Consider the following 21465-nt stretch of genomic DNA (forward strand, 5'->3'; position numbering starts at 1 on the left):
GCCTGAAGACAGCTGAAATTTGGTATTTAGAACGCTTGTTTTTTAAAACCACTGATATAGTGAGCTATGTCAGCCTCTAATAGAGGGGCTGGCATAGTTTTATATATAAGGGTTAACAAACACTTTAATGATCTAAGAGGGCTACTCACTTGCAAGTTAGATGCATACCTTCCTATTTTCTGCCTCGAAAAGAGGGATACCCTCTAACACATAGAGGTCTATTTATAAGACATTTGGGGTGTTGTTTGTAATAAGATTATCTCTTACAACCATCAGCTCAATCTAGTGGCCATAATTGTGTATTTTGTTTAATTGCGGTATTTCAGGAAAATACTGCATTATGGCCACTAGATGGAGCTGACAATTATTGGAAATAATCTTAATACAAACTATACGGCAGACATTAGTGGTGCCCGTGCGAAAGGTTAGGGCATACGCATAGCGATAGTTTATACACAGACCCCAAAGTATGCAGGCAAGGCACACATTCACATCTTGCCACCATCTGTGCGTACTTTCATGAATTAATGTGCAAAATATAAACCCACTGGCTTTATTTTTACAGCCATGTGTTAAAGCGGAGTTCCACCCATAAATGGAAATTCCCCTCCCCCTCCGGTGCCACATTTGGCACCTTTCAGGGGGGAGGGGGGAGCAGACACCTATCAAATTCAGGTATCTGCTCCCACTTCCAGGGAAAGATCGTCACACATTGTGCGGAAAAACTACGTAATGTCCGGCCCCTCCTCCTTCTGGGAGACACACACGTCCCAGAAGACAGCAGGGACAATTCAGAAAGCGCAGTGCGACTCGCGCATGCACAGTAGGAAATGGGCTGTGTAACCGTCAGGCTTCACTTCCTGTACCCCTTAATAATGATGCCGGCGCCTGCACCTGGAGCCGATGGATGGGTCGCTCCCAGGACAGGTAAGTGTCCTTATATTAAAAGTCAGCAGCTGCAGTATTTGTATTTTTTTACCCAGGCGGAACTCCACTTTAACAACAGCATTTGAAAATATTAAAGGCAATCATTTAGAGTGGGTTAAAGTTCTCTGCAATTAATACCTTTGATATGGAAATATGATAGTTTAAAAAAAAATTATATCAGCCAAAAAAAAAAGGAAAAGTAAGAGTGTAAAGAGGGACAGGGGAATTTGTTTCCAAAAGAGGGATTGTCTGTGTCAACCCAGATAGAAGATAATTGGGATATATGGTGCTTCACTGTGGTCAGAAACAGGCGCCTTTTTAAATGCCTGAACAAAGTGCCAACTTCTTTATTTGTCTGTAAAACTTGGCTCAATGGTATCTTCCATCTCAGTTGCTTTCTGTTAAATCTTTAACTGAGTAGTGCCCTAAGCAAACAATGAGATAAAACAGTTTCTTCCAAACACCAGCCAAAGCATCAGGTGATAGAAGCCAGTCTTCCAGGTCCATTGCTCCACTGTTTGTCCTACCCTCATTTGCTCAGCCTGGTCTGTCTCTCTAAAACTTTTTGTTGTCTGTCTCCACTTAACGCCTTCTAAGTCAAGTTGATCAGTGATCTTTCAATAGACCAGAGTACTGATACTGACACGTATTCCAACACTCAATATATAATAATAATAAGTGCACATTCCCACAAAACAAATTATCAATACAATAAATCAATAGTTATCAATAGCAATGCATATGACATAAATATGTGTAATATAATAAAAGTCCAATAATGAAAATGAGTTGGTACAAGACGCCAAGTGTTCCTTTAAATTAGAACATGCACCCTCCACTGATAAAGTGACTTGATCTAGAATCAAATGGATAAACACCTGGTGCTCACCACCACAGATAACAATGGCCTCTTACCAAAAGGAGTGGATCCCTTTATCACAGATCATACTAGACAGCCAACGGTATTCAGCGCAAACTCACACTACTACGAATCAGCGACTCCAGAGATCAGTAAGCCAGGCTGGTACATCATGGTTTATGAAAAGGAACAAAGGCCACACATAGTGTAAAACCGCTTTTTCTTTATTAAAAATGTGACAAGCACTTATAGAGGTAATTCACAGACACTGCATAAAACAAATGCTTCGCCACCATCCACTCGGCAGAGTGATGATGTCACCGATTAGGCACAAGTCCTCATGTTTGTTTTGGACAGTTTTTCGCGCTCAAGATGCAAAAAACTCAGGAATCTACAACAGAATACAATAATATTATGCATCTTGGACCTGAGGAGCTGAGATTTTGCATCTTGAGACTGATGAGTTGTCCAAAACAAACACATGGACTTGTGCCTAACCGGTGACCTGCTGTCACAGGAGGGCTGGTGCATATTCTGCATGTTACACCCAAAATACAGATGTAATGTATACAGTATCTCACAAAAGTGAGTACATCCCTCACATTTTTGTAAATATTTTATTATATCTTTTCATGTGTCAACACTGAAGAAATTACACTTTGCTACAAAGCAGTGAGTGTACAGCTTGCATAACAGGGAAAATTTGGTGTTCCCTCAAAATAACTCATCATACAGCCATTAATGTCTAAACCGCTGGCAACAAAAGTGAGTACACACCTAAGTGAAAATGTCCAAATTGGGCCCAATTAGCCATTTTCCCTCCCTGGTGTCATGTGACTCGTTAGTGTTACAAGGTCTCAGGTGTGAATGGGGAGCAGGTGTGTTAAATTTGGTGTTATAGCTCTCACTCTCTCATACAACCAAAGAAGTTGAGTGCCTGTGCTCAGCGTCATATCCAGAGGTTGTCTTTGGGAAAAAGACGTATGAGTGCTGCCAGCATTGCTGCAGAGGTTGAAGGGATGGAGGGTCAGCCTGTCAGTGCTCAGACCATACGCCACACACTGCCTCAAATGGGTCTGCATTGCTGTCATCCCAGAAGGAAGCCTCTTCTAAAGAAAGCCTGCAAACAGTTTGCTGAAGACAAGCAGAATAAAGGACATGGATTCCTAGAACCATGTCCTGTGGTCTGATGAGACCAAGATAAACTTATTTGGTTCAGATGGTGTTAAGCGTCTGAAGCAGCAACCAAGTGAGGAGTACAAACACAAGTGTGTCTTGCCTATAGTCAAGCATGGTGGTGGGGGTGTCATAGTCTGGGGCTGCATAAGTGCTGCCGGCACTGGGGAGCTACAGTTCATTGAGGGAAACATGAATGCCAACATGTACTGTGACATACTGAAGCAGAGCACGATCCCTTCCCTTTGGAGATTGGGCCGCAGGGCAGTATTCCAACATAAGGACCCCAAACACACATCCAAGATGACCACTGCCTTGCTATAGAAGCTGAGAGTAAAGGTGATGGATGGCCAAGCATGTCTCCAGACCTAAACCCTATTGAGCATCTGTGGGGCATCCTCAAAAGGAAGGTGGAGGAGCGCAAGGTCTCTAACATCCACCAGCTCTGTAAAGTCGTCATGGAGGAGTGGAAGAGGACTCCAGTGGCAACCTATGAAGCTCTGGTGAACTTCATGCCCAAGAGGATTAAGGCAGTGCTGGAAAATAATGGTGGCCACACAAAATATTGCTAATTAGAAATTAATAATGCGCTAAAACCAACCTTCTAATATTGCACAGTGCTCCAAATAATGAATAAATAAATATCACAAATTGATCCTAATATACAAAATGTCAATTGACAAAAATTTTTCCACCACCAACATGGTGAATCAAACTACTCCCAAAGTTAATGAATAAATGCCTTTATAAGAAAAAGCACAGACACCTATCTTGATTGATTCGATTTCAGAGTACGATATCCAAAAAATATCCCCTTAGGGAGAAGCCAGTGATGTCACCCACAGTGCTTTGATTTTGCTGGATGGAGAGTGAGGAGAATCAAGCTGTATGCAATTGACCGCTCTACATGCGAAACAATTGTGGTCTGTATGTGAGTGTAACCACCCAAACCTTTATTTTGTTTTTAAGTCTAATATATTTACGGAATGATGATGTCCTATTTCTTTTGAGAATTGCGACATATGAAACATCGTGACTTGAATTGTCCAGCGCATATGGAGATCATCAGAAACTCTCATGTCATCGTTCTCTGAAATCGAATCAAACAAGATAGGTGTCTGTGCTTTTTCTTATAAAGGCATTTATTCATTAACTTTGGGAGTAGTTTGATTCACCATGCTGGTGGTGGAAAACTTTTTGGCAAAACACATTTTCTATATTAGGATCAATTTGTGATATTTATTTATTATTTGGAGCACTGTGCAATATTAGAAGGTTGGTTTTAGCGCATTATTAATTTCTAATTAGCACTTTTTTTGTGATGTCGTTAGTACACATTTTAAATATTGCAGCAATTATCATTTATCTTTTAATATTTCACATTTTCTATTTTTATTTTCACATCAGTGCTTTAATAACAATTTTACAACATACAAAATATTGACACTTTGGGCCCAATTTCGCCATATTTACTTAGGGGTGTACTCACTTTTGTTGCGGTTTAGACATTAATGGTTGTGTGTTGAGTTATTTTGAGAGGACGGCAAATTTACACTGTTATACAAGCTGTACACGCACTATTTTACATTGTAGCAAAGTGCAATTTCTTCAGTGTTGTCACATGAAAAGATATAATAAAATATTAATAAAATGTGAGGGGTGTATTTACTTTTGTGAGATACTGTATATATATATATATATATATATATATATATATATATATATATATATATATATACATACATACATACATACATACATACACACACATATACACACACACAGACACACACACTATATACATTTTGCTTTACTAAACTTGCTTGAGAAACTCATATTAAACAGTCAATAAACTGACATTTTTCTGCAAGTACCGTAATTCATATAAGAAATGAAAACAAAGCACATACATAATACTGTTAAACTATTAAAAAGCATAACTAATGTTTGATATGAGCAAAGCAGTACTGTTCCTTGTTAAATCCTGAAGAGAAATGACCTTCATGCTGGACTGCCTCCAATAAACAAATGGGCCTTTGGGCCTTTATAGATTAGGAAGTGCACTCAGCATAATTCTAGTGGCTTAAAATGGGCTTATTTATTAAGGTAGTGTCAAGTGTAGTAACTATCCAGATTCTAGTTTACCATATTTATACGGTTTCCACATTACCATTGCAACAACTTTACAATTGCCTATCTATAGCCAATCTCACCATAACCAAAAATATACAGCGCCCAGCCTGCTCAGGTTCAGGATATTAAGTTGGGGTCCCTGCTCTGCAAGTGTCCCTTTTCAAATGGTGCATGAGCCGAGAGACAGTCAGACAATAATGGCCATACCTGATTAATGTACAAAAGAAGTTGGCCATTATTCTCTATGGCTGACTTTTTGCATATGTTAGGACTGCAGGGTGCCGTGAAGGGGCCTTGCAACTTATGCATGTGTTTGCAAATGTGTGCCAACTTAAACCCTGTTTTTAACTCATACTGTTGGACAGGTTAATTTGGTTGGTAAGCAAACTGGTTGGTGAGTTGAGCTGGAAATTTTCTCTGGTTTTGACTTTCATGCGTTGCCCTTCCATGTGCTCCTTGCTGTGAAGTCATATAAAGGAAGACAGTTCTGGCGCTCCAATTGGTTTGATGCCCTACGTAAAGAGGTATAGTAGTAGCTTTTATAGCAAGTCCTTCTAAATAAATGCTGATACACAATAGGCAGCCTACCTCAAAGGGTGTCCGGTACCTCTGTGAACAAGTGAAAAAGCAAGAGAAGGGGGAGGCGCCAACTGAATGAATCTAACTTGTTTAAATATATCAGTCCATACGATGAAGATGCCCATCAGAGATTAAAACTTCCTGGGGTACTCGGATGCCGCTCCGGGGGTTCCGGTATCGATCCCTCGGCCGTGGGGATGTTGATATTCAGTCACAGGCTTCACAACACCATACTATCAAAGTATCACATAGATGTGCACTAGCCCCATTTAAAACAATAGGTAACCTGCTGACATGCGTTAAAATGCGTTAGTGAGAACAGGTCCTCAAGTTTCTAGAATCTTGCTAACAGCACCTATGAAAACTGAAAACAGCAAGGACTGTTTCTGCAAAGGGTTTATCCAAGCTATCCGAGAAGTGACATGACTGATCATTGTTATTATCTGTGCCCTAAATAACAAAAGCAGATTTTGGAGGGGGAAAAAAAGCCATATTCAATCAAAGGTTGCAAAGCAGATTGAGTAACTCAGAGTTGAAAAGCAAGCTGTCTTTATTTTGGGGAAATGAATGGAAGGGTAGAGAAAGACAGACACACAATAATGCTATACATTGGACAAAGACTGTTCAACGGAAAAGGGCCTGAAGCCCGAATGCATAAAGGATTTTGGTTGGAGGAAAGACATATTGAATTCAGAGCAGTTCATGTATGAAAAGTGATAAAATAGCTTGGGTTTACTCTTCAAAAGCAGACAAAAGCCACAGAGCAGTAGGTGTCTGAAGTGCTGGATTTTTTAGCGTTACAAGTCTATTGATTACAGGATAAGCCAGAACAAGTCATAAGAGCTAAATTAAACAATATAACTGCTTCCCCCTAAAATAAATGAAGAACTAACTACTCTATGGGATATTTAAAAAAAAAGGTGTATAAAAAAAAAAAGTTTAACAAAATAATAATAATAAAAAAATATATATATATTTATATAACATATACACACACACACACACACACACACACACACAATATGTCAAAATGAAGTAGATGAAATAAAAAAATGAACAATGTTAAATACTGTAGGAGTGTAATTCCAGGTGTTCAGAAATAATAAAGCTTATCTAAAGCCAAAGCTTTTTTTTGCTCAGGGTGTAATAGGGAAGGGTTAGCTACCCTGTCAGATGTCTGTGGTCCAGCTGAGAAGATTTGCCTTTGTATTTTGCCGCTGCTGTGTCACTGGAAAGGAAAGTGAGGGAAAATTCAAACATTTCTCTTGTGTCTATATATGATAGGAAGTGAATAAAAATCCCCCTATTGGGACACAAAACAACGAAGGGTAAAAAAAAAAAAAAAAGGTTGTACTTTTTCTTACTCTATCCAAAACCCAGAACATATACTTTCCTTTTTTTTTTGTCAGTAGAGATAACAGGATGTGAGAGGAAATCTCATCAGTTGTCACAAACACAGTTGGGGACAGGTGTACACATCTGAGCAGCCCTTAGGGTGTTGTAGATTTTCTACCGCCTTTGCAGCATCACTTGCCAGGGCCTCAACAATAGGCCCCCCATCTGGGCTACTTTGTCTCGTCAACTATAAATCTGCTATGTATCCAATATATCGCTGTAGCACTTCAGAGCCACATTTTGTTGTTGGTACTTTGCCATGATACGTTCATATCCTTAGTGTATGATAATCTTCCTTTATGCGGTGGCCTGAACTTTGATTTTGCTACATTTTGATTCACACACTTGTTATATATCAGTGGTGTCTACTACAGACAATTTTCTATATAGGTATCATTGTGCGCATATATACACATTAGATATGAAACTACGTCATTATGTCTGTCTAACTTTATGAGGGGTCCCTATACTCTGAGTTACAGATTCACCAGCACCTAGTCAGTATTTGTCCTGAGGAAGTTAATATTTAGTGAAACGCACCGACCAGCAAGTTTTAGAGCCGCTTGTGGATCAATTTTCATTAGTAGATATATTAAGTCAATTTTTACACTTTCGATCCAGTCTTCTGTTACTGCATTATTGGGTAGCTGTGTGTCTTTATAGGGTGTCGTTTGTATGTTTTCCACATGTTTTTTAAACATGTTGTAATAAAATGTATATATTTTTTTTATGATTTCTCCTCTATTATATCCTTATCTAGAAGAGATATGTCCTATTTTAATTCAGAACATTTTAACTGCATTCTAAGCATCAAACAGCCATTCAGTATCATTCAGATCTTTTGATAGGGATACGACAGTTGGTGGGTGCAGATGACAGATTAGCCACCAGCTGGACAGCACAGCCCTGTAGCATTGGCCATTGGACAACGATTTATACATTATCTGTACTTTTGATACAAGTCTCTCTGTATCATCCCAGGGTTGCTCTGAGAAACTGAACTGAAGTAATATCAAACATACAAATCTATAATTTGAGGGCATCACGTTGTCCTTTATCTTCCTCCTTCTGTATCATGAGTTTTAGTTTTGAGTGGAGCTGTCCGAGTCAATTTGGGCCCCAACAATGTTTTTATTTCAGTAGTAAAAAAAATAAAAAATGAATGCAATATAACACACTATCACCTAATCAAATATCAAAAAATCCAAAGCAACTACCCAACACCAGTGTATCAAAAACTAGGAATCCAAATAAGGTAGCACTAAGTAGTCCTTTAGTAATCAGTGTCCATATTAGAACTAAATCCGTGCTCAGAGATCTTTTCTCTGCCAACAAATACAAACATTTATGTGCAGTACACCGGCTCTATTGGAGAGGGCCTCTTAAAAAAGGTCTTATGCTTTGTGGTCCCACAGGTTAGGTTCCTTCTCTGATCCATCACCAACGATAAACCCTCCATTCAGGAATATAAGTTTTCTTTCTTAAAACTTAAGCTGGCCATAGACTGTGTGATTTTCTTTCCTGCAACCCAAAAACATTGCTTGATCCCCCCATCACTACAGTCAATGTTGATGGGGGAATCCCTTCCATGGAGCTATTGTGTTCTATTGGTAGGAGAAGCCATAATAATAATGCCGGCCAGGAGAATACTGATTATTTCTAGCGGCTACAGCCGCTGGCAATAACTGCATGAAAAATCCGACAGTCTGGTTGTACCCAAGTTGATCCATCAACTTGAGTACACTTAGCCTGCCCATACATGGTTCGAATCTTGGCCAGTCCCTGCTGAACTGGCCGAGAGTCAAACTGTGTATGGGCAGCTTTAGTTCCATTATCTACTTGCCACTGTGGTCTTATTACATCTTCTTGGCATAAATTCAGCCAGTAGGTCTGTACTAAAGCCAGCCATAGGCGACGAACATAGAGGTTCGAATCTTGGCCGGTTCAGCAGGGATTAGCCAAGATTCGAACCATGTATGAGGTAGGCTGATTGTACCAAAGTTGATTGATCAAATAAGTTGGGTACAACCAGCCTGTCGGATTTTTTATACAATTACTGCCAGCAACTATAGCTGCTAACAATAATCACTTTGTATTCTCTCTGGCCAGGATGGCTCCCCTCGCCGGGAGAACACAATAGCTCTGTGAGAGGGCTTCAGTCAGTGTTGATGGAGGAATTAAGTAATTTTCTTTACTGGCTGCAGGAAAGAAAATCACACCGTCTATGGTCAGCTTAAGTAAAATGAGCATACAGTATGATTTATCTGGAAAAGAGATCATAGAAAAAGTTGGTACGTGCTTATGCCAGAAAGGCGTTTGACGGTACATTATGGGGGTGACTGCTGTTAGCATGGCAGAATGAATCTGGTGATCTGGGATTGCACCTGCTTTTGTGGCTGGAATATCCCTGCTGGCTCCCTCCTACCTCTAATATACAGAAAAAAGTGTTAGGAGTGGGTACTGATCAAAAAACGTGTTAGCCAAAAAAAAAGAAAAACTTAGGGGCAGGTGTGGGGAGGAGGAATAGCGGCACTTTCACATGTGAGTGAAGGTCTACTTTAATGAATGTGTACAAAAACGTGGCACATGTGTATGCTGAATAAATATTATATAGGTAGACAAAAATCAACTGTGAAAAATACTGATATCATTCCACCGCTCACAGGCTGTTTCTCCGATTTGAAATACTCTGGCACCAAAGCTTTAGTTAAATGCTGATTTAGGCTGTGACTATGGGCAGTTAGTGCTACAGATTTGGCTTGACTACACCTGGAAGTCATGAAAATGAGCTAAACCAATGGAATTCTGTCCGTGTCCCTCTTGTGACAATGCCATATATTCAGTTTGATCTTTTTTTTTTTTTATTATAGTTAAATAGTTAGCCAGGTTGAAAAAAAAAGACCAATAGAAAAAAAAAAAACCTCCCTATCATGTTAGGACTTTTTTTTTCCTTTTTTTAACAACTCTGCCTTCTTTAAAAATAAAGATAATATGAGCAACCCTGGCCTTCATACAAGGAAAAAAAAAAAACGGTTTTGAAAAAAAAAGAAATTAAAACGAAAAATAATTTCAAACCTACAATACTTCATTTCTCCAGAGAATATTTGAGAGTACCAAAGTCACTCGTGACAGACGAGCAAAATCTCTTTTTTACGAGGCTTCCTCTAAGCAAATGTGTTCATTACTGATGCCAAATGCAGTCAGTCATTGTTGCTCATTCCAATACCTTGCCAAAAATGTCATCACCTGCTCCCACAGAGCAATGGCAGGCGTAGTGCTAGATATGCAAAAGGGAAAATATACTGAACCAGCAATAAAAGAAAGAAAAGCCAAACACGTGTTTCTGGAAAAAATAAGAAAAGCTCCGTTACAGCGCTGACTGATAAATAAGACAGTAGCTGGCTAAGCTGTATGCACAGAAATAAATATCATCCTGATGCAAATAAGCATCAATGTACATTACATAATATGCTTCAGAAGATAATGGAAAATTGCTTTTGTCTGAATACTGTCAGTCACACTGATTAACGCACTGGTGAAACTTGAATTCTGCCATTCTCTTCAGTCTGCACATTTGAACCTATTAATAGGTTTGCCCCGAGGCCTGACTGGACATGACTCACTGTTTTTCAAACCCTAAAATTCAGATATCTATACACTTCAGGACAGGCCTGGCCTGGCGGACATTTGCATCCCCCAACCCACTGAGCCAATACAAATCAGATATGTTGGGCTGACCATTCCTATGCCTCGTACACACTAGGAGTTTTTTTCACTTCAGCCTATAAACTGAGAAGCTCAGGAGGAGGTTGCTGTACTAACAATGACATTTTAGTACAGTCATCTCCCCGCTGAGCTATTGTCTTCTGACTGGGGGACTGCCCCCCACCATAACACTGGTCAGCGGGTGTGAGCACTGATCAGTTGCCAATTGGCAAATGTTTTTCCGGCATCCCCATTCTACAGAAGCTGGACTTTTGGCTGGCTTCTGTCGGACAGGCTGCTGTACACACGGACCAAATGTTAGCCGGTTTTTGTTGAACCAGGCGGTATTTGGCCCGTGCGTGCCAGGCATAAGTGGAGATACTTCACCATTAAGGCCAGTTTCACACACATACGAACTGGATGTGGGTTTCACCTCATCCAATTTGCATTACATGCGAGTGTGACCGGCTCTCAATGGAGCCAGTTCACACAGGTCTGGGGCAGCCATGGTCCACATTCCAAAAGGGTCCTGTGTGCATGTCTGGGTCCAGTTCAGGTGTGAATTCAGGTAAAAATTCAGACCTGATTCGTACCTTAACCGGTGGACAGGAACACACTGGACCCCATGCTGGGAACCGCAGCCGCATATATGTGAACCCCGCCTTAGAGACTTTGTTCAGAATGGTCAGTGATAGCTACTGGATGTAAAGAGGCAAGGATCGTCACTACTCCGGGCCAGCCAAGGTGAATAAAGAATAAGGAGCAGCCTCAGACTACATGTCTCCACTAAACCACGCACCTGATGCATTTCACCCCCCTCTGGGGCACAGTCATGACCCTATGTGGGGGGGGGGGGTTTGGTGGAGACACGTAGGCTGAGGCCACTTCTTAATGTTTATTTACCTGGGCTGGTCGGGAGTAGCGGCGATCATTTCCTCTTTAAGCTGGCCATAGACCATGCTATGCTCTTCGCATCATTAGTGTGCCAGCTCTATTTGTCCTCCAGAATACTAGTATAGAAAGTTATGGAAAACCAAAAATGTAGAAGTTGTGGAGGTGAGAGGTGTTGTGGTGACAAATGTCTAAGAGGGATATGCTCTTGCTTTGCATAGATTGCCTCAACATTCTTGCTATGTATCTGGGACAGAAAGTGAAGAGAAATCTCCCTGATGGTATACTGTCAACAAGAAAAAAAAAATGTCTTAAAGTGGATGTAAACCTAGTTACACCACGTGTACCACTTGTAAGGCTTACCTGTGGGTACTGTAAATATTTCCAAAACCTGCACGGTTTAAGTGATATTTACCATATATGCTAGCACCGATGTCATCGGCGCATGCGCACTGTAGAATTGGCTTGCTCATGCTGTTTCTTCAGGGCCGGTGCCGTGACCGGCGGCTCTCACGCGCACAGTGGTGTGCAGGGAACCACTGCAACAGCTTCGATCTAAGGTACATATTTCATTATGAGCTAGTATGCGATGCATACTAGCTCGTTATGCCTTTGTCTTACAGGGTTTTTTGTTTTTGTTTTTTCGTTTATTTTTGGTTTACATCCACTTTAACCAGTCCCTATTCTATCAAAAAGTTTTGACTTTACCTACACATTAAAAGGGCATTTCTTTGATTTGCACAATAATTCCAAAGCGAGGGCAGTCAGCTAAAATTGGATAAAAAAATACAAATAAACACGGAAGAATGGCTATGCTAAAAAATTATTTACAAAAAGTAGTGCCAGATTATATTAAAACATGTAAAGTTCCCGTTCTATTCTATCAGAGAATGGATGAATGCAGTTAATAATATCATAACATATGAAAAAGTTATGTATGAAAGTAGGGGAAACCTACATAAATATCAGAAAATTTGGAGTAAATGGTGTAGTATGAAAGGGTATAGTGAGAGACTGAGAAGATGAACATAATGATTAATATAGAAAACTGTAAATGTAATTTTTATTATTATTATTATTATTTTTATGTATGTTTTTGATAGGCAATAAAGAGTATGAAAAAAAAAAAGTTCCCGTTCTATAAATCAGATCAAATTCTCTGCTAAATCAATGGTAAGGATCATTTTAATAAAACCAGAAAAACTCTTTCTAAAGTTGAACGCAACTGTAAAACTTTAGCTCAACTAATGTAGTGCAAAGAGGCTTCATGGCTGGAACAGAATTTATGCCTTCACCCTACATAGTTTTAGTAAATCTATCGTACAGGTATAATTAGGATACAATGTTCAGCTTTAGAAAACTGGATATGCAACTTAAAACTGCAACATTTGTGAGAAGCTTTTGGATATATAAAGAGGCAAATAGCACAAGTGATATAAAGTTTCAAAAGAGAACTAAACAGCTCCAAGGCATCCAGCACCTGTGTTGTTTCAGCCACTTTAGGGCCAAACATCTATCTTGAGTGGAGTGGGCTGCAGTGAATACTTGGCATGCAACAATTATTTTATTAGTTAAATTTCTATAGCACTTTTCTCCCTGGGGACTCAAAGCGCCTTGTTTTCAGCTGGGGCTAGTAAGGCTAGTAAGCTGTGGCTAGTAAGGCAGCCATCTTGAGTGAACTTGGCAGAATATCATATTAGGGGAAATTTAGAGTCAATAACCCTACTAGCATGTCTTGATTGTGGAGAAAAGTACCCGGAGGAAACCCACGCCAGGACAGGGAAAACATGCAAACTCCCTAGGACTCTTACCAAGACTCAAACCAAGGACCCTGGTACTGCAAGGCGAATGTGCTAACCGCTAGGCCTGCAAGGAGCCACATAGTACCCAGCGAATATAGATCTCTATAACTCAGTATACTTTTAATCTTGGTAGTCTGCAGATGCTTGGCCAAAGTTGAAAGCACAATGACCTCTTTTGGTGCTTGAAATCTAAAGCCGGCCATAAATGAATCAACTCTTTGATTGAATGAAAAAAAGTATAATGTATGGCCTGCCCAACTCTATTGAAACAATCTTTTCATATAACACCAAACAAGTGATCAGCACCTCACAAAACAATAACAAGTCAATATTTTATTATATATCTTTATCCACAACAGCCATCTATTAGCTGGTATTGCCCTAAAATCCAAGGGTTTATAACACCATAGAGGTGCAACATAACAAATCATTCCAATAAAGGTAAAGATCTGCAGGGCTCAAATCCCTACAATCTTATACAGACTCTGTATTTCATCCAAATGCTTTGTACAGATACTGATCTGCATTTTGATGTTGTACATCATGCATTCCCTAGTAGGAAACTGACTAGTATAATCCTCGGTAAAAAAAAATGACTATCCTATTAACTTATTAAAAACACAATCAGTATAAAACAACTATGCAATGCACATATATACATTTCAATTTGGGATCATGATTTTATATATATATATATATATATATATATATATATATATATATATATTTGGTAAAAACCTATATTCTTAAAGCATTAGGAAGAAACAGGTATTGAATGGAATAAACCACATTCTTCCTACTGAGTATGTCACATATTTACGTATTAAAGAAATATTAAACCCAAAACCAAACATCTATAATTTTGCAGCTTAGCAGTTATTTATTGTGTTGGCTGCATTAAGCCGGCCATAGATGGTTCGAATCTTGGCTGGTTCAGTTGGGACTTCGCGAGATTCAAACCATCTATGGGCAGGCTTATTGGATCGACTTAGCCGCTAGCAATATTCACTGTGTTCTCCCGGCAGAGACAGTCCTCCCCAACACTGACTGTGTTGATGGGAGAATTGAGAGATTTTCCTTCTTGCAACCTGTGGTTGAAGGAAAGAAAATCACATCATCTACTGTATGGCCTGCGTTTGTTTTCTTATTTTAGACTTATTTTCCCTCTGTTCTCTCCTGGTGATCTGGCAAGTAACACCCCCTTGTATTAGAGTGCCCTCAACTCTGGATGAAAAAGCACAATGTTATACAGCAGGGATATGTAATTAGCGGACCTCCAGCTGTTGCAGAACTACAAGTCCCATGAGGCATAGCAAGACTGACAACCACAAGCATGACACCCAGAGAAAGAGGCATGATAGGACTTGTAATTTTGCAACAGCTGGAGGTCCGCTAATTGCATATCCCTGTTATACAGTTACATGTTTGGTACTGTGCAAAAAGGTCATTGAAGATTAGAGCACTCTCTTATCTGACAGGTGGAGTTGTGCACTATGTTGGATTACGCAAGAGCATTTGTATGTTAGTTTTTCAGGTGGATCCAGACTGAATAATCATGTACAGGTATGTCTATGGGTGGGTGAATGTAGGACAAAAGACAGACTTCTTGCATTCCGGGGCATTCATCCCTGGGTGCAGACAGTTATAACTGTTAGTACCATTCAGTATAGCATCCAACCTTTGCTTTTTTCAGCCTCTCAGACTCTTACAAGATCCTGGCAGAAGGGCTGCATGGGGCACCTGGGCCTTCTGCTTACATGAGAATGCCAGAATCTGCAGCACAGGGCTAACTGCCCAATGAGCATAGGGTCAAAAGCTTGGCACAGGTTAGTAGATTTTTGTACAAATGTTCGTACAAAACATTTCATCTATGCATTTTATAATGGCATCAGGACTTAAAGAATGTCATTGGAAAATACTTCACATTTTTGTTTGCTTTTAACATTTGAATTCAATGGAATTTCCCAAACAAAACCCATATTCACTGTTAAAATTTCATTTGTTGAAGGAAAATTTTCCATCCTGCTCCTTTGATTTTTTTTGTCATACGTTCAAAAATGATCTTCGATTAATCTCATAAATTTTTAGAAAATCAAATCAACAGTCCGAAACTGAATTTTTTCTACTAAAATTCTACTCTTGCAAGTCTCCCATCACTTAGAGTCACACTTATGACGGTTGCAGTTTGCATACTGCAGGTACATTTTGCATTTTTCAATACACGCTTTTGATCCATTGAAGTCTATGGAACCAAAAACCAGATAAAAGTCCCTGGCCCTTTCCATAAAATGCACAGATGTGACCTATATCCATAGGAAACCATGTTATATGGACTGTAGTGTGTTTCTGCAAAACTGAAAACACGCTAAACAATGCAAAGGTGTGAACCAGGCCTTAAAAGAGAAGTATGTTTTGTTTTTTTTAAATAATCATACTTACCTAGGGGGATGCAGCATCAGACGGATACTGCATCTGTCCCCCGTCATCTCTGCACTGAGAACCGAGCCACCGAACACAGTCGATGGCTCGGTTCTCATTCCTCCCAAGCGGAGAGATGCTGCCTGTCAGTCAGCATCTCTCCTGCTCTGCTCCTCCATGCTCACTAGAGCTCTGAGCTGTGGAGGTGTGGGGAGCGGCTGTCTCAGCGGCTCACTGAGACTGCCATCAATCAAGGCAGCTGGCGGATCCAGACTTGGGAAGTTGGGATGATGCGCTGCCTCGACTGATGGCAGTGAAGTCAGCGGAGAACAGATTTCAGACCGCTCTCTGCTAAAAAAGGGTCACAGGAGTGCAAAACAAACTGCACTCCTGTGACCCAGAGGAGAAGGCCAACCTAAAAAGCTCAGGCTCGACTTCTCCTTTAAAGACATTGAAAAGCCTCTTGTTTAGGAGGGCATGAGATAAAATTACAAATCTGCCTACTGCAATGTTTTGGTCATTCAAACTACTTTATCAAGCACAAAACACTTGTATGTATCCTGCACTTGATAAAGGCTACTAAATGACCAAAGCATTGTTGATTACAGGGCATTATAGGTAAGGGGTAGGTAACCCGCGGCACGGGTGCCGCAAGCGAAGCCTCTTTTGCCGGAACTCGACTCCCTCCCCATCAGCAGAGCAGAGCAGGGAAGTGTCAGTGAGACTCTAATGCATTCCAATTTCAGAATTTCCCACGCCACCTCTGCACTGAGGGGGAGGCACTGTGCCCCCACACATTGTAAAAGATGGGAAACATTGTTTGGTTCCCTAACTTTGCTGTAGCTGCGATCGTCAGCTTTTGTGATGGGGAAGAGACTGGGTGCAGTTCTGCTGGGGGGGGGGGGTGGTCCCTGTTTCCAGGAGGAGGAGGACGGTCATTGGCCACTATTAAAGCCAATCACAGTCCTGCTAGCCCCGCCCACCATCTGGAGGAATGTGACTCATTTGGTTGCCACTACCAATCTCAGAAAGAAGGGATTTCACTGTGATTGAGAAAAACACAATCAGGTGATAGTTTGTGGAATTACTGTTGAGCTTCTGGGAACTTTCTTGAAATTATTCCTGAACCTTTGCGTCACTTATTACTGAACCCCTGCACTCTGTGTCCCTTTAAGCAACAGCCAGTATTCAGCACAATGAAAATCACACCCAACTTTTTCTCAGCTGCGAGGGCCCAACTTATGATTCTGCACACAGGCCCACTGCTTTCAGAAAATACCCCTGATCTGAGCTCATCATTGCATATCCATTCCAGATGTTTGTATGTGACATCACATACATCACATATAAGCACGTGGGCTGGATGCGAGAGTTGGAAAGCAAGATGAGTGTGCCTGGACAGGTAGATGTCTCATCTCTGCTTTCTTTCACCACTCTGCATATCACGCATATCATAGATGAGAAGAGGGTTCAGCGGTGGGGAAAATGAGCAGGGGGTACAGCAGTGGGGCAGATGTGCAGGGAGGTACAGTGGTGGAAGAGATGAGAAAGGGTTCAGTGGTGGGCCAGACGAGCAGGGGGGTAGAGCAGTGGGGCAGATGAAGTAAAAGGTGGTGTATTGGTGGGACAGATGAGCAGGGGGAACAGAGGTGGGGCAGAAGAGCAGGGGCGTACAGAGGTGAGGCAGATGTGCAGGAGGTACATTGGTGGGGCAGATGAGAAAGCGGGTTACAGTGGTGGGGCAAATGAGAAAGCGGGTTACAGTGGTGGGGCAAATGAGAAAGCGGGTTACAGTGGTGGGGCAAATGAGAAAGCGGGTTACAGTGGTGGGGCAAATGAGCAGATGGGTTCAGTGTTAGGACAGATGAGAAGGTCATTCAGTAGTGAGACAGAAGAACATGGGGATACGGCGGTGGAGCAGATGTGCAGAGAGGTACAGTGGTGGGGCAGAGGAGAAAAGGAGGTACATTGATGGGGCAGATGAGCAAGGGGGTTACAGTGGTGGGTCAGAAGAGCAAGGGGGTAGTAGGGCAGATGTGCAGGAGGTACAGTGGTAGTAGGGATGAGAAGGGGTGGGACAGAAAAGCAGAGAGGTAAAGTGATGGGGCAGATGAGCGGGGGGGGGGGTTCAGTGTTGGGCCAGATGAGAAGGGGGTTACAGTGGTGGAAAGGATGAGCAGGGTGGGGTCAGTGTTGGGGCAGAGGAGAAAGGAGGTACATTGGTGGGACAGATGAGCAGAGGGTTACAGTGGTGGGGCAGAGGAGCAGGGGGGTACAGAGGAGAAAGGAGGTACATTGGTGGAACACATGAGCAGGGGGTTACAGTGGTGGGACAGATGTGCAGTAGGTACAATGGTGGGGCAGATGAGAAAGGGGGTTACAGCGGTGAGGCAGATGAACAGATAAGTTCAGTGTTAGGGCAGATGAGAAGGTGATTCAGTAGTGAGACAGAAGAGCATGGGGGTACGGTGGTGGAGCAGATGTGCAGGGAGGTACAGTGGTGGGGCAGATGAGAAAGGGGGTTACAGTGGTGGGACAGAAGTGCAGGGTGGCACAGATGTGCAGGGGGTTACAGTGGTGGGGCAGATGTGCAGGAGGTTACAGTGGTGGGGCAGATGAGCAGGGGGGTACAGGGGTGGGACAGATGAGCAGGGGGGGTACAGAGGTGGGACAGATGAGCAGGGGGGGTACAGAGGTAGGACAGATGAGCAGGGGGGGCACAGAGGTGGGAGAGATGAGCAGGGGGGTACAGAGGTGGGACAGATGAGCAGGGGGTTACAGTGGTGGGACCGATGAGCAAGGGGGTACATTGGTGGGGCAGATGAGAAAGGGGATACATTGGTGGGGCAGATGAGAAAGGGGATACATTGGTGGGGCAGATGAGAAAGGGGATACATTGGTGGGGCAGATGAGAAAGGGGGTACATTGGTGGGGCAGATGAGAAAGGGGGTACATTGGAGGGGCAGATGAGCAGGGTGGTACAGTGGTGGGGCAGATGAGCAGGGGGGGTACAGTGGTGAAACAGATTTTCAGGGGGGACAGTGATCTGAGGTGTGAAGGTGCAGGAATTGGGGCTCATCTGAGGCGTGAGAATGCAGGATGTTAATTTCTCACTACTTAAGTAGTTTACAGCATTTACTTTATAAAAAAAATCTATAAAAATCTATAAAATGTATAAAAAATATGAAGTTAACATTTCTTTGTTATAAAATCGGCACGCTCAATTTCTTTGAAAACATTTTTTCACCAATATTACCAAGAGAATATTTCACCAATGCATACATTTTTAGACATGCAGCAACTCAATAATTAGTCAAAGTGATATACTGTCCCTGAGTCTATCAATGTCCGGAAAAATCTTCTGCAGTTCCCATGCTGCACCACAGAAGGTTTTTAAGGTGAAATACCCTGAGGGTTTATTACTCCTGTAAGAATGTCTCCAAACATATGCAGTTTAAATGCATTCAACAGGCCCCTCATTGCTAAAGTTTCAGATAATAAAAAAAGGCATTAAACCCACTGATTTCCCACTGCTAGTAACGTGGCAATAATACATTTTTAAAAAATCCTATGCAAACAGTGGCACAGGTATTGATCCTGTTAACACTTTATTTTTGTGATAGTCTGATGGCTATATAGCGATTTTGTTTCTTTCATCTGGAAACAATGCTTTAAACATCATATTAGAATATACAAACTTAAGGTTTACAACTATATTTTTTTCTTCAGCAACATCAAAATCTATTGAAAAAAAAAAATTAGATTTTAGTATCTTAGCCTGCTCTGCAACCCTCATATCCAACCAACATACGTATACTAAGACAAGGGAGTCCATTTGTCCAAAGTTGTTCATAGACATTAGAGGGTGATAAGACATGCATACGCAATCCTACCACTCTACAGGTAAACTTATCTTATAAGAGCTGCAGAGCACTCCATACTTGCAAAGTCAAGGCAGGCCATACATGAATTCCCCCAACAACACAGTCAGCGTTGATGGGGGGAAACCCTCCCAGGGAGCTATTGTGTTCTCCCAACCAGTGGGGTGTGATTTGTGCTAGCGGCTATAGGCGCTAGAAATAATCGCATGTAAAAATCCGACATGATGATTGTACCCAAGTCACTCGATGGATCGACTTGGATACAATCAGCTTTTCCACAGATGGTTTGACTCTCGTCTGGTCCCTGGTAAACTGGTCGAGATTCAAACCATCTATGGCCAGCTTAAGGCTCAAACTAATGCCAACAAGGAGGAGGTGGTAAGCCATATAGTCCATGCTGCATATCGCAGGAGGGAAGGACAGCAATCTTAATAACCTTCCTGATCAATGTTCCCTTCAAAAGCTGCCATTTACCTGAAAACCTTCTGAAAGCAATTCATTGTCACTGATATTTTAACAACTGTGATATTCAGTGGTCTTATCACATAGTGCTATGTATCAGGACCATGGACAGTCTCATGGACTTCAGTGCTTCTAAAGTCTCTTGACTGTCATAAAGCTAAAAACACCTGCTTGCCCAACCCTTTTTTCCCCCATTCGACAAACTGGGGTATCTGACACAAAGCAAATCATCTGTGAGAAGGCTCTGATTGAGGAAACATTCCACAAATGATGAAACACACCCTAGGTTTGAGACTATGACACATTAGTGAAAAGAACTGGCTAGGTCCAGCAACACTGTCCTGGAAATAGGACATGAGATGGGAAAGTACTTCTATTAGAGCTTTGCCATATGACAAACTGCTCCTATACATACGTAGATCTTTTATGAGACTGTTAGTAAAAGTATGATGTTGCCTAATTCTCAAATACCGTACGTCACATTGGCAAATTAAAAATCAAGATTTATATGGACGAAGATACACAAGCAACTTTAACTTATGATTTTCGTAGGGGAATAATGAGGAATCTACTTCTTATGCAAAGCTGCAAAATCTGGCATTAGCTCAATATTGGTTTAAAGTGAATCCAACTTCCCGTCACAGAAGTTTGGTAGATAGTAATTAAATTCAGAAAACACTGCTTAAAGGGTAGGCACACCTGTCCTGTTAGGCTAGGACGTGTGTGCCAACATGATGCAGGATTTTGTTCCATCAAGCAATCCCATTTTATATCTATAGTCATAACGTGAACAAAATAACACACTGGCCTTGATTCAAAACGTAGGTGTTACTCTCATCACATACAGGCTTTGAATTCTTACATCTGTCAGTGATAATAAAACATAGTTAAATTGGAAAGGGACATTTTCAAGCTGTATTTTCACCTTTTCCTTGTTAACATCTGACATTTGTTATTTGCAAAGACACAAACACCTATAGACTTGAAGAAGGCTCAATTACTTTTTAAATTGTGTAGTCTCTCTTAGACCCCCAAACACCCTCTCTCTCTCTGATATATAGACATACGGTCCTATACTTACAACACGCTCCCTAACTTCACGCTAAGGTGGTCCAGGGAACTAGGCGTGGAGATACCCCCGGAACAATGGCACACCTCATTCACACTCACACACAAGTCGTCTATCTCCGGGTTCTCACAAGAGAACAATTACAAACTTTCATCTCGGTGGTCCAGG

The 21465-nt window shown here is 41.4% G+C and overlaps 1 protein-coding gene across 1 annotated transcript in view; it reads right to left on the reverse strand.

Annotated features, from left to right (window-relative positions):
- SLC22A23 (solute carrier family 22 member 23) overlaps positions 1 to 21465 on the reverse strand; it is a 231441-nt gene that overhangs the window by 192739 nt on the left and 17237 nt on the right. The window lies entirely within an intron of this gene.

This window comes from Aquarana catesbeiana, linkage group LG05 (assembly GCF_042186555.1).
Source record: "Aquarana catesbeiana isolate 2022-GZ linkage group LG05, ASM4218655v1, whole genome shotgun sequence".
Lineage (NCBI taxonomy): Eukaryota > Metazoa > Chordata > Amphibia > Anura > Ranidae > Aquarana > Aquarana catesbeiana.